This window comes from Cygnus atratus, chromosome 5, assembly GCF_013377495.2.
Source record: "Cygnus atratus isolate AKBS03 ecotype Queensland, Australia chromosome 5, CAtr_DNAZoo_HiC_assembly, whole genome shotgun sequence".
NCBI lineage: Eukaryota > Metazoa > Chordata > Aves > Anseriformes > Anatidae > Cygnus > Cygnus atratus.
The window spans coordinates 21508199-21518618 of record NC_066366.1 but is presented as its reverse complement, the minus strand read 5'-3'; the positions used below and the strand labels follow the sequence as shown (position 1 = coordinate 21518618).

General features: G+C 38.5%; 1 long non-coding RNA gene across 2 annotated transcripts; it reads left to right on the top strand.

Moving 5' to 3' along the window:
- The first annotated feature begins 2307 nt into the window (after window positions 1–2307).
- Window positions 2308–10315, top strand: LOC118250752 (uncharacterized). 2 transcript variants are annotated; one of them, XR_004779526.2, is made up of 5 exons: window positions 2308–2447; window positions 4098–4255; window positions 5334–5415; window positions 6028–6133; window positions 9475–10315. It is a non-coding gene; the product is annotated as an uncharacterized LOC118250752 (long non-coding RNA). The 2 variants fall into 2 exon arrangements; XR_004779527.2 differs by having other exon boundaries at window positions 5334–5729.
- Window positions 10316–10420: the final 105 nt, after the last annotated feature.

The following is a 10420-nucleotide window of genomic DNA, read 5'->3' as shown; positions in this document are numbered from 1 at the left end:
CCTCCTAAAACATTTAGAAGATACAAACATCAAAACATCCTTAACTGTGAAGTGATACACAACTCTTTCTATCCTTTAAGCATAATGTCTGACTCTTTACTATCTTCTTCCAGTAGTACTCCATACCTATCATAGGATTATTTGCTCTAACACAGCAGTTTTAAACACCCCGAATGCCTGCTTCAGTTATGCAACAAAATATGGGAAATAGTTTGTACAGGTATCAACTACAATCTGTGAATGATAGCTGACCACTTGCAAGGACATTCCAAAACAAGAGAACTGGAAAATGCTGGCAGTGTTACAACACATCCTACATGCAGGATGTCTGAAAGTAGCTCATTAGGATCATACAATGAAGTACATTGCATGTTTATCTTCAAAATATCGGACATCCTAGGTTAGTATGTGGTCGGTAACTCCTGAAATGGCTGAATTCTATATAAGGTTGTGCTGACTCTGTTAATTTCGGGTTGGTTCATTCCCCACCCCCTTCTGTAGCAGATTTAACAGCATTCTTCCACGAGCAGAAGCCAGCGCAGCGCTCCTGCGTGCTGACACTTCCTCTTTTAGCTCAGTGATGCCTGCTGCATTACTCTATTATAGTACGCTGAAATTGCAAATGGGAACTGAAAGCAAACCTATTAGTTAATAGCAAAAGCAGTTCTGTCCATACAAGTTGTTATTTATAAGAAAAACATAGAATGGCGGACTATAAAATCATGCAAAACTTTGGACTAAACACTGATATATCTTGGACTACTGACTGTGAAATATGTAGCTGCATTGAACAAATGGGCATTGAGGATTCTCTTTGTCTGATGGCCTTAAAGACAGTTATAGATAAGACTGGCAAATGGGATTAAATATTTGGATGAATTGTATTGGTAGAAATTATGTAAATCAAAAGGATACTTTTAATATCTTTTCACAGTGATGTTGCTGGGTTTCCTTTCAGGCAATCTCTGTTGGTAGACCTATTTGGCACAGTCACTCTAAAGAGCAATCCTGACTGATAAAACATATTTTCTCCCAGGCCCTTCCACCTCAGATGTGGAGCATTTCTGGGATTGTAGCAACACCTACTGCACCACGCCCTTGAAAGAGCTTTGCAAATACCCCATACCAAGAAATCTAACTCTTTTTGGAGCAGAGTTTCCACAGAAGTTTAAAAGATTTTTAAGGAAACACATCTACAATGCCTTAAGGAGTTCTCCTCCAAAGTGATAAACTATACGGAGAAAATAATTCCTTGGATTTTCCATCCTTGAAACAAACCTCTCCCACATCATCCTTCAAATGACAGACACATCCTACACGTAAACTTATTTCGTTAAGATCGGGCAGAACTGATAGGAAGAAGGCAGGAGCATCAAAGCACTTCCTCTGTCTCACAGGCACACTTAAGTACAAGGTTTCATCTGCCACCAAACCCACGGGCTTCTGCTCCCTCTCGTCTAGGGGCAGGATAATCACTCAGTTATTCCATACAGTACCTTCAGGCCTGGGAGTAGCAGTGCAGGCTGTATTTACCTGATAGGTTGTTGCAAATGCTTCTCGAAAAATCTAAACCACTTCAATACCGATGATATAACTTTTCTGGAAATTATCCCCCTCTGCTATTTCTTTCAGGAACTCTGCATGTCTAAATCCAATCTGCTGTACGTTCAACATTTGCCTTTGCAGTCTGTCCAATCTTCTTTCCTCCCTTCCTCCCTTTTTCATTCCAAACTAGTGTTTACATGCAAAGTAACTTGAAGTTCCAGAAATTTCCCATATTTTAAATTAAGGTTTAGCTACCAAAACGTTTGAATTTCATTTAAATCATGCTGAAGTGTTCCTCAGGCTGTCATTTTCAGCTTTCAAGACCACTAGATCAAAATGCTCTTTTTAGGATAATCTAATGCTCTGCCTCATGGCAAAGTTCAGATCAGCCCCTTTCAGCTTGGAAACCAAGCAATATCAGTGACTAATCTGGTACAACAAATACTTGAGAAAATGTTAAAAAGATGAGTATTATAATTCCATTTCACCAAAGTATCTCATCTTCTGCACATCAGTTTTTTTGATTCTATTTGGAACATGAAATGGAGTAGAGCGATTTTAGACCTGAAGCAACGCAGGAAAAAATGCTCTTAGTGTGCACTTAGTGTGTGTGAACACTTTACATATCAGTATATAGTGATATATTATATAGCATATAGTGATATATTATATTAGTGATATATTATATAGTATATTATATCAGAAATGTGGCAATTGAGTGTCATGTGTAGCACCTTAATATAACTTATCTTACCAGCATCTCCTGTTACAAAAGAGACACCCACCTGGAAGAGCTGCCATCACTCACTGAGTGACTGATGAGAACAGATCCAGCTGGGACTTTACTTAGAGAGAAAGCCACATAAAGTCACAAAGCATCCGAGTGCCCTTCTGTACAGCAGGTATGTCCTCTGCATTCTTTTCATGTTCTCCTTTCATTTCTGATTTTGTGGCCTGTACATGTAATAGGTTTTGGTACTTGGCTAATTTTGCAGTATTGTTCCTTGTTTTAGTGCTTCTATTATTTCTCTGTTTTACAAGTAATCTTATCAAATTGCTATTATTTTTTTTGGAAATTATGTTTTTGTTCTCATAATACTTATTTACCATTCTAGTGGTCTGGTTAGTGGGAGTCAACATCACTGAATCTTAGCTCAGCTAACAGATAGAATAATCTTGGATTTATAAATAAGAAAACAAATGGAAAAAGCTCAACCAAATCATCATCATCATTCTACTTTGGAAAAGTTTTGTTATCAGGGTCAATTTGCTGATGTTGGTGTGACTATCAGTGAATTCAGAGGCTTTGATTTCTAGAGAGCATTTGCTACTAAGCAACTGTAGGACTTCTTAACCAGATAACTTGTGCAACAACTCTTTTCTTTGCACGACAACAGTCCCTATGGCCTTGGTATATTTCTATAAGTGATAAAGCCGTCACTTTGCTAATAATTTAGACCCTTTCCGATAGGGGGGGAAGCATGCAAGAGCACAGCAATGCTCAGTCTTCGCAAAATGCGTTTTCTTACACCTCTGTGATTTGTTTCTATTTCCTCTTTCTCCCAAAAAAGGGGAACATGCACATTTATTTGTGCTTTTGAAGATCAGTTCCCCTCTTAGGCCCTAGTTTGTGCAGACTGAGTTATCAGCAGCTTAAATTTCCTCAGAACAGGGGAGTAAGAAGAAGCTATAATTAAAGACTAAAGGTATTTACCCTCTCTTCCCTGCCCTGAAGGAACTGAGCTGCTGCCAGCAATTAAAGACAGCTGGCAGTTCCCCAGGGATTACAGTAAGCAGGAACCAGTAAGTGCACTCAGTTCTCATCTACCTGCCCTAGAAAAGCTCATTTGCCACTGAACAATGACAAGCACTTCACAATACTCTTTGAATTCTTTCTAGTCTTTTAAAATCATCTGAAATGGCCTTCATTTTTCAAAGAAGAGACACTTTTCTAGGTTAAAATCCTCATTTAAGAAGAGTGGCAAAAATTTTGCATCACACACTCTGGTGAGTGCTCTCATCAGTAATGTGAGTCACCAAAAAAAAAAAAAAAAAAGGTGAAATCATATGATCATTTTAATGTGAGATCACAAATATCTTTGTGGCAGCTTAAACAAATCCAGGGGGTAAACTAGCTTTTGCCATAAAGAATCACCTAGCCCTAGGAATGCTCTCCTGTTTTGGCATAGTGGGTGAAACTAGGATATGTGGGACTGATTGTCGAATGCAAGTGAATGCCTGTGTGACAGTCATTGCTGAGAATTTAAGTGAGTGTCTTTTTCTAAGAATTAGTAGGAGAGTTTCTGACATACTGCTGCATCGACAATTGGGTGACATGATAGTGTATCTCGCATAAGCCATTTTGAAGGAATGAATCTACTAGGCAACTGATTCAATTGCTATTTCTTCTTCTTTCTCTCACTATACATGCCATAGTAGCATGTGTTGTTATCTTTTGTTCTGCTTCCCTCTTTCTTCCTCTCTGTCCTGTCCTTTAGCATTCATTTGATTTGAAAAATAGTCCCTCAACAATATTGTTGCTTCCTCTGCAGCCTTTGTAGTTGCTCCTTTCCTGCTGCTTTTCCCAATGGCCTGCCTCATCTTCACAGAAATCTCTCTTGCCTCACTTGTCTGGAGCATGTTGCTCTCCAGCACTTGTACTGAGCTGAAGTCACTCTGCAAGCCACGGCTGGGTGTTGGCTATCTGAAGGTAAGGAACGTCGCCAGGGAAGATCTCTGAGTTTTATGTGGTTCTGGGATACTAGCATGAACAAAAACTTTTTAAAATGCTTACTTGTCCTGCTCACTTCTTGCATTATTATAAGTACATTAGATACAAAAAAGGTAAACAAGATTCACTTGTTTTGGGGGCATTATTTGTAGTTTAGGTACAGCTTTACAAACCTAGAGTCAGAGAGAATCCCCTACAGCTGATACACAGTCCCTTACAGTTGATATACTCATTACCTCCTGAAGGAAAAAATCATGGCACTGGACACCATTCTTTAAGTTAATGTCTGGAACAAGCCAGCGAACAATACGGTTTTGAATCCTGACCATCGGCTGTGAAGTTCACTCAGCCAAGACACCCTACAGCCTAGGAAAGCCCCTTCCCAAAGGCAGCAGCAGGCACTTTAAGAGCTGGTGTGTCTCCTCTCACTTATGGATCAAAGACTTTTTGGCAAACTTATAGAATGGAAAAAATTCTCACATAACTACACAAAGGTGGCCTGTTATACACAGAAGTGTTGTAGCCATACCGTTCATTTCACACTTGACAAACAAGGTAAGTTCCGTTCCCGTTTCACTTTCCTGCTCTCAGAAGCTTTGCAGTAGTTTCATCTTCCCTGTCTGCTTCAGAAGTCTCTCCGCTCTATAGTCAGCAAGTCCAACATCATTTCCACTTCTGTTTTGGCTAGCAAAGCTTCAGGAGTTGTTACAAATTACTGTTTATCCTAAATCATTTCAGTTTGTGGTTTGGAATGTTGCTGGAAATGCACAAAACTGAGCAGGACACCGAGTGGATAAATGTGCATGCAGCGACAGTTTTAAACAACTACTGCTCTGAGGGGCAGAAAGGAAAGAGAGAGCCATGCCTGCATTATGGCAAAGAAAGCTTTGTGAGTAGGTTCATAAAGAAACCTACCAGAAAGGTAGGCAATTGCCCACCTGGAAAAAAGGGTATTCACTCAGCTTGCCCAGGTTCAGCTGCCTTCAGATGGAGAGGACGACTTTGGTAGTTCATACCAAGCCTACTGATTATCTATTATTATTCTTTGCACCTACAGGGTACGTGCATAGCCTTTATGCCATGGCTCCAGATCTACATGGGAAAATCAGGGCTGCAAATCTTTGAAGCCCTGAGGGTCTGTACGTATCTATACTTACTGTAGTTTTAGAGGGAGCCTAGAACTAAAGATCACTTGCGGCTTGAACCAAAGATCACGCATTCTTGAGTTTCTTTCCAATCAGCTTGAAAGTTCTTGTTTTACAAAAATGAAGTGTTCCCAGATTTGTTGGCCTCGGAGTGGAACTAGGAGGAATATGGAATGAAAAAAATCAGCATACCCTCCCACCAACCATGATCGTGTCATTTGACTCCCCGACAATTAAACACTTCACCACTTGACAAGTCACATCTGGCTTTTCTGCAGACCAGCACAGGCTTATACTAAGCCAACTGAGTGAGTTTTTTTCCATGTTCCTCTAGTTGCATTCAAGGAAAACATAAACGTTAAACAATAGCATTGTTTAGCCAGTTATACATCAGGCAGAGCCGTTCACAATAACAGAACCAAAATAGATACAGTTTGGGCAACACGGCCATTTTAAAATCATGGCTGCAGTGGTAAACAAAAACTGGATAAGCACATTTGTTTGCTGCTGCAAGGAAGTAGTGAGCTGTAGCTAGATCATGTTTTGTCTCAGATTCAATGTGAAAAAACATTTACTTGCATTTTTTCTATTCTCTTCATCTCCCAGTGCCATCCTTGCTCACTTCATAAATATACTTGATGATGAAGTATCATAAAAGAAAGCCTGACTTTTCCTACAGGAAATTTTTTTTATTCCTCTAACTGCATTTCAGGTAAATATGGTGGCAAAAGCTTCAGCCCGCTATCCTCGTGTCTTTGTTTCCTGTAAAACATGAGTACAGCTGTGACAATATTTTTTCCTTGGTGTTTACAATGAACCTTACATGAGAGAAGATGAGACTAAGAGCATTTGCCTTCATAATGATAGGCTGTATTTTTAAATTATACAATATTTCTATTTTTAGGTATTAATCAAAATTGTTTCCAGGATCCCCGAGGCCTGCCACAGAAAACATGTCTCATACAAAACCTTTTTTTTTTTTTTTTAATTCAGAATATTGAGAACTAAGTAAAAATGCATATAAAAATATCATAATAAAAATATTCTCCAGAGAAGGTTATAACATAAGAAATATTTCCCAAAAGCAGCAACTGGGCATCTCAGCAATTCTACATCTCAGCAATTCTACATTGCACTTCATTGGCAGTGAGATAATTCACATGAATTTTAATACTCGAATATTAACATTGGTTTAAAAAAAATCCAATTTTAGGCTAGACAATTCATTAAATGTGCCAGCTTAAAATAGGATTTTTTTGTAATCTTTTCCATTACTAAATTTAGCTTTTTACCACCAAGTTTCAGAAATACACTCTTCTCATCTGCAAACTTCTTTAAGTATATAAACAATGGGTTTTCCTGTGTTATAAGTGGACAAATTGGCACATATGATAATATGCATATGGAGAGCATGCTCTGCTGTCTGGTAGTCATCATCTCAAGTTGTTTTTTCATGTGAGTGCTGCCACTCGCTAAGCAGCTAGAGTGCAGGCGCAGAGGAAGGAGATTGGATGCCACGTCCTGCCTTCTACACTCTGATTCTGCGCTTCCCATCACTGGGACTATTGAAGTGGGAATAAGACCATTGAGAAAAGTTCATATTCAGCTACAGCATAAGTGAATTTGAGTTAATCTACCACAGATTACTTAAGGGGGGGGGGTGGGGGTGGGGGGTTGGAAGTCTGCTTTTGTTTTGGACTGTTTCTCAGAAAAATTCTTCAGGCCTCCTTTTGCTATATTTAGATGTCACTTCCCCTTTCATTGTTACATGCAATAAACCATTTATTCTCCAGAGAATGTCTCAGGGAAAAAAAATGTATATCAAAAACCAAAAGAACCACCACAAAACATTTTGGAGAGACTGGTAGCATAGCACTGGCATTTTTAGGGTCCCCCTGCAAAGACAACATAATGCATCTTTTTAATTCAATTCTACATAATTCACTTTCAGTGTTAAATGTCTGAAACATGTAAGGGACAGATCAAGTATGTAAGAGCTGGTCAAACATGCTTTTTATGTATGTGGCTATACGCCACTGTCATTAAGCAGCTTGAGCAGTACACATCCAAATGAACTGGGTGTTACATACTTGAGCTAATTGGAGTGCTGTGTGAAATACTGTCTTCTGCAGCAGCTCAGGATGTTGCTAAGAAGAGAGAGGTGTGGACAAATCTCAGTCAAAATATAGTTTAGCTTTATTTTACTGGCTGTTTTTAAGGATGAGTGGTTGCAACTCAAGAACAATTTCCTTAAGGCTTAATTTTAAGAGAACCCTTAACAGTCAAAACGTCAGATCAGGTCACATGGGTTACCTGTGCAAAAAGCAGTGTCTAGCAATGCCTACAGCATCATGGCATTTGTGCAGTAGCCAAGCGGCACTGCTTTCAGGACGTAAGGGTGTGACTCTGCCTGGGTTCTTTGACACCACGGTGCAGAGAAATAGAAAATTAATCTACCTTGCTGTATGTTGTTTAATTTAAAAACTGAACGAACAGTGTTGATGTTCTAAGGATTTTTTCCCTTCCTCACTTGCCTTGCTTGGAGTATTATGGGCCAAATTTTCCAACAAAAGAAAATACGGGAAGTTTATTAGTAAATTGAAGAGGCATTGACTGATTTAAATCGCTATTGGTTAGGAAAATATGCAGTTGTAGGAGAAAGCTTCTGACGTACCATATACTAATAAAACAGCTACTTTTCAGGAAGCTGAAAACAAAAAGGTTTATACCTGGCAGTGAGATTAGGGACGAAGCTTGAGAGGACACTGTGTCATCACACTGACCCTTCACAGGTAATGCTTGCCACTGCTAGTTGGACTGCGTGTCCAACTTCACTCAACTTTAAATTGAAATGCCATAGATTGCCTGATCCCTGCGCTAAGTAGTATTACTACTGATAAATTAGCAAACTATCCTAGGTCACTCCACACCGAGTGGACCAACTTGCATTGTTACTGCTGTGCCAGTTCTGGAAAAAAAATTCCTTTGGAAATTCTGCTCATTAACTGACTTTTATTAACAAGAAATGATTATGCTTCCTGTGCATTTGGTAATCCAATTTTATGGTGATGCGTGTATCACTTTACTGATGCTCCTCTCAGCCTGAGCCTGAAGGTGACTGCTGCCCTGGGGAACATAAGATCAGAGTCCGAGTAGTTCTCGTCTAAACAAGGCCATTAGAAGTGCTGCCAATTCAGCTGGAGCATCACAGACATGTATCAAACTGAAAACAACCACATCCCAACTGGGCCATACTTTTGCATGCTTTTGGCTAATTCTGTTTTGTTGCAGTCAACAGAAAGTTGTCTGCAAATAATTACTGCATAGCACGTATATTGTATTCTATGATGTACCCCTATTTATATGTATTCTTAACATTGGGCATAAGCAGGACCTTTTGTTACACAAAAACATTTGACTTTAAACAATGAGTAGAAACATACAAAGTAAACATGCATGCAGGCCACATGCTTCATTGCACAGAGAATTTACTGGAAGTTTACTAGTGCTTACAGAAAGATGGCAAGAAAAACAATCAGCAAGGAGGCATGGGGCACACAGAGCCGTACTGGTACAAGTTAGATTTTGGTTTATGGCTAAACATATGTTTGGCTCTTTATTTATGGCTAAACATAAGAGCTTGAATGCCAAGCGATGCCTAAAAAAGAAAAGTAAAAAGTAGAATTACAAGCCAAAACTATTCTTGCTTAATTTTTCAGGAAAAAAAATATTCAAGTTCCTTGTAAATAGACAAGACTGCATCAAAGATATCTAATATAAAAATATTTTGTATTTTGGATAATTGAAACAAGATTCTTCTATCTCTATGATCCATTTATAAAATCTTAAATGAGTAGATTTATTCATGTGAACATGTAACTTGTTTTAAGCGCACATAATAAAGCACAACTCAGGGCAGATGTATTTTTACTGTCTATGTGGATAAATTATCTGGATGGATGAAGCTCATGCATATATCCTAATTTACAGAAGATGTTAGTAATTAGCAATGGTTCTCTTTACTCAATCCTGTTTTATTTTTTCTGCATTTAGAACACAGGTATGTTGAACATGGAGCTTTTCCACACATGGCTACAAGACTTGACCAAGAAACATCAAAGCACATAGTTATGGCACTTTTCAGTCTAAGTTTGGTAACAGCTACTGTCATGAGATACCTTAAAAAAATCCAGGACTAAGCTCTTCTGAACTTTCATCAATGGCCTTCTAACAGCTTTGCTTGGTACTCTTGCAACTTGACTTTGTTTCTTAAAAGCAAATAAGATTTCATCAGATTGTATTAACAATATAAAAAATTTAGCAAAAAAGAAAGAGGTGACTGCTGTTTTTACATATTACTCAAATGAAAAAAATAACCATATATACCTCTTGTAGCAGCTACTTTTCTCAGCAATATATTTGGCCACTTTGATAGTAAACGGAACACTAGAGTCATTTAAAAGTTTCAAGTCTTCAAGTTTAATCAGAATCTATCATTTTCCGGAAGTGGCCTAGGAACAAAAAAATCAAATAACAACAAAACAACAAACAAATAAACAAACAAACAAACAAAAACAATGTACTCAGTCAGCTTTGAAGGGAAAAATAGGAAGATCAAGAACTGACTGAAGAAATCAAGATCAGTAACTGCCAAGTTTAACTTAACTCCCTTGTGGCACACCCAGTAATAACTGCAGATTTGACTGCAGTGAAGAAGTGGAACAAAACGTCTGGCTCTCCAGGGAAAGATGGAAGGTATCTAAAACATCTTCTCATAGTTCATACATTTCAGCATTTGACACAAAACTGGTATGTACATATATATAAAGCGTATCTCCCTGATCCTACTTATTCACCGTTGTGCTATGCAGAATAGAAGACGACCTGCCATGTCAAGTCACAGACCTTGGTGCATCTGGCTCAGACATTTCTTACTAGTTTCCTTGCAGGAGCATACAAACATTTCTTTCTGTTACTGAAGTCCTTTGAGTTCCTCTGC